Source organism: Pinus tabuliformis, chromosome J (genome assembly GCF_031772625.1).
Source record: "Pinus tabuliformis cultivar Carrire ecotype Pingquan chromosome J, CPIR1, whole genome shotgun sequence".
NCBI classification, from domain to species: Eukaryota; Viridiplantae; Streptophyta; class Pinopsida; order Pinales; family Pinaceae; genus Pinus; species Pinus tabuliformis.
The window spans coordinates 190524567-190528627 of NC_142295.1; positions in this window are offsets into that span (position 1 = coordinate 190524567).

Sequence of the window (4061 nt, forward strand, 5' to 3'; positions counted from 1 at the left end):
AAACAATTATCTCGAGTAACAGATGTTGTTCTTAGTGGAGAAGCAGCGAGGAAGGGATGATGCAGTTCCTACATCATCATGTTTGAGTCGGGAGGAGGATCAGCACAGTGGAAGAAGGGAGCAGACATGACCTACATAGTGCCCGGTCATATTTCTTAATCAGGAAGGATTGATGCCCATGGCCAGGAAGTGCAGATTTTGTTGGTGCCGAGATTGCAAGAGCTTAGAAGCTCTAACCTTCAGTTGCTAAGGCATAAGAGGTTGTGGGTAAGTTGTGGAGTGAAGATGGTGGGGTACTATGGTCAAAACAATACCTAACAAGGCAACACCAAGAAGGAGGGAGTTGCTACCAAGGGTTTCTAGCTAAGAAATCTAGATCAGTGGGGCAGCTGCACTAACGATCGGAGTGAGGGCATCTCGACATTGGCAAAGGGGTTTCCATGGGGGAAATCGAGGCTCAGAGGGAGTCACACTGAGAACTTCCAGAAAGGAAGTAGAGGAGCAATGAAATAATAGTGAATGGGGCAAGGGACCAGGAAAGATTGGATGGAGCCTCAAACATCGTAGTCTGGAAGGCCAGAATCTTGTTCGTTCTAGATAGGAATTGTCTCAAGGACTTCGCCTTGAAAATGATAGTGATCCTAGTTGATTTGGTTGAGAATGATAAGTATGAGGAGCCAATGGCAAGGGCCAAGAGCATCATCCTTGATGGGGTCAAGGACAGTGTAGTACCACATATTGCTGAAAATGACACGGAAAATGCAATGTGGGAGGTTGTGATGAAATTGATTCAACATACATCCATGTAGATGAAGATGCTACTAGAAAATCAGCTACAGTCATACCAGATGGAGAAGGGAGAACAGATTGACACCTTCCTCGGTCGATTGAAGGAGATCCGGGACCAGCTGACTTCCATAGTGGCCATGCCAGATCAAGAATTGATGGTGAGGATAGCCCTGAACGCAGTCTCAGAAGACTGGGAGGTGTTTGTCTAGAGCATACCGAGCAGGTCGATCCTTCCAGATTGGGAGGAACTATGGGCAACTCTTCGCTAATAAGAGATCAAAAGGTTGACCAAGGCAAGAAGTAGTGACAAGGGGGTTAGAATCAAGGAGGAGGAAGAGGAGGATATTTCCCTAACATCTAAGGAAAGAAGGAGAAATGAAAGAAGAAGGACCTCTCCAAGGTCAAATGATTCCACTGTGGGGAACTGGGTCACTATGTGAGCCAGTGTCCGAGGAAGAAGAGCAAGGGAGAGGCTTATGAGACCAAGGCTATGCCAACAAGGGTGGAAAAGGAAGTGGAGATAGATGATGACTATGCCATGAGTGCTCACACACCACTTGAGAGGAAGTGGGTAGACATCGAGCTGTAGTTAGATGGACCATAGGCAATGAGGGGCAGGATCCTTAAGGTACCTAGCCTCTTGTAATATACATTGCTACAGGAGCCTCGAAGAGGAGTAGTAGTACTGGTGGATGTCAGTAGAGATGGATGCGGATGGAGCGACAGAGTGAGCTATAGTGTAGGATTCCAAGGACAATGTGAGGCAGTAGTGCGAGATGCATGGAATTGTTGCAGTAGCGTAGAGGTTAGAGAAGGGGCACTTGTCAGCGACAGAGGTAGTTTCAGCATCGAGGGTGTCTCTAGCCTAACAGAGATGTTAGGATTGGGAGATTAGTTACTGTTAGGGTCCCACCCTAACCCCCTTATTTATGTAATTGGATCACGTCATAGTCAAGAGTCAATAAAGCCCATATTAATAATTGTAAGTGGTTAATCCACAATTAATGACGGAACCACAGTTAGTTGCAAATGGGCCGTAGTATTAGATAGATGGTATTAATAAAACCCACGGTATTGGCCCGTGGTATTGCATGTATGAGTCATATATAAAGGATAGAGACTCCTTGCGAGGAGCATCGTGTCTTATTTTGTAGTCGAGCTCTGCTCTATTGGAGGTTGCCCCCTCGAAGAGGCAAGTGAACATTACTATCTGAATAATAAAATCATTGCTATTCTGTGTTCTGGGTATCTTTTCTTCGCATATTCTGTATTTGGGTATCATTTTGCAAGTTAAGAGAATAACAAGTGGTATCAGAGCACTTTCCAGGGCTGGTGGGATCTCCATTTCTTAGCAATTTTTTTTTTTTGGCTAGAGACGTGTTCCGGCGTCTTTAAACCACGGGATTTGTCGTTGAGCACATAAACTTGTGGATTTGGGGAGGCATGCACGCAGGAAATAGAAGAGGTGGTCACGTCTGTTGGACTCCCTTGTAACCCCTGTGGGTACCCCTTCGAGTAGTAGCGCATTAGACAAAACCGCGCACGGATTGTCTTCCACGTACCCTCTGGGTATATCGGAAGCCCCCTAGGCTCCCTTGAAACCTCGCCATAGATAAACCGTTGGCCGTCTTGCAGCTACAGTACACCGAGAACAACACTCGGGGAGATTACTCGCCAGTACGATAGGGTAGTTGGGTTGTACGGCTAAGGGTACGGTCGATCCTCCTTAGCTAGAGCCCTGAAACATTGGGCCAAGTACTACTGCCAGACCCTTATGTATATTGATATCTGTAGCACCTGACACTCCTCAAGACCTTAGTTCCCTTTTCTATTGGGGGATCACACAACATCTCTTCCAGATCCGCCTGTGAAAAGGGGTGCAGCAGCAGCAGACATCAGTCCCGTAGTCTTGAGTTTGCAGATCAGCCATTCCGAACTATTAGATCCATCAGATCTGCAGAAGCAGTCTGTTCCGCCCTTAGATCCGCCATTCAGATCTCTCAGATCCCCCAGATCGGAGTCGTTGTGAAGGGTTCCTATACCGGGGTATAATTTTCACAGGACTTTTGGCCGCATTGACATTTTGAGGATTTGGCCACTGCAGGACGACGAGCTGAGCACGGTGGTACCATTCACTTCTTAGTGAAATTTTTTTAGGCGGTCCCAATTTTCAAAAAACCCGGTTGGTGTATGGTAGAAACTAGAGCTCAAGCGATGGCCAATGAAAGGATGGAAAAATTTGAAGAATCAATGCACAACCTCCACCTTCAGCTTACCGGACTATGTAACATGGTCGAGAAAATAGTCCCGAAGGGCAAGGAGCGAGCCCACGAGGAGGAGTATAATGGCACTGAACACAATGAGGGTGAGTCTAGCCACTCTCCTCACGTCTGGCACACCCACCCACCACCCAGCTAGCGACCTCCCAAGTTGGATATGCATAAATTTGACGGCTCTCACCCGTCGGCATGGATAGCACAAATGGAGTAGTATTTCAAACTGAATCACATCTTCGATGATGAGACTCAGCTTATGTTGGGGAGCATGTTCTTGGACAATGAAAGGTGGCAATGGTGGGAATGGCATCAACGTTGCACTGGACCTTTTAAGACTTGGACCAAATTCACCAAAGCTCTTCAAGACCGCTTTGACTACGAATCATCTTTTTTGGGTCGTCTTACTAAGCTCCGACAGACTGGTACAGTGGATGAATATATTACAACTTTTGAAGCCTTAGCCTTCCGCACTTGGGGTCTCTCAGATGTGTTCTACACGGAATGTTTTATCAGCGGTCTTAAAGAAGCTATCAAGGCCCAAGTCCTACTGCACCACCCTCCCACATGGACGGAGGCTTGCAAGGTCGCTCGTAACGTGGAACGTGCATTAGCAGCCCAATACAGTCACCCAAATTTATCCGCTAAAGGTCGCCCCCCACAGGCTCACAACACGACTCAAACACTTAAGGTCCAAAAGGCGTCCCCTGCGGAAATGGCCGAAAGAAGAAAGCAAGGCCTATGTTACTACTGTGATGAAAAATACTCCCCAGGTCATAAATGCAAGGAGCCCAAATTTTTTCAAATTGATGCCACTGACTACAACTCAACAGAGGAAGATCCACCACTGGAGGAACATGAGCCGCTAGAAGAAGACAACCAAAAGGACAATGTCTCTGATGAACCAGTTATTTCGTTGCATGCTTTGGCAGGGATTTATTCCCCTCTAAATCTCAAAATCAGAGGTTTTATTAAACATCGCCCAGTAGTCGTCTTGAT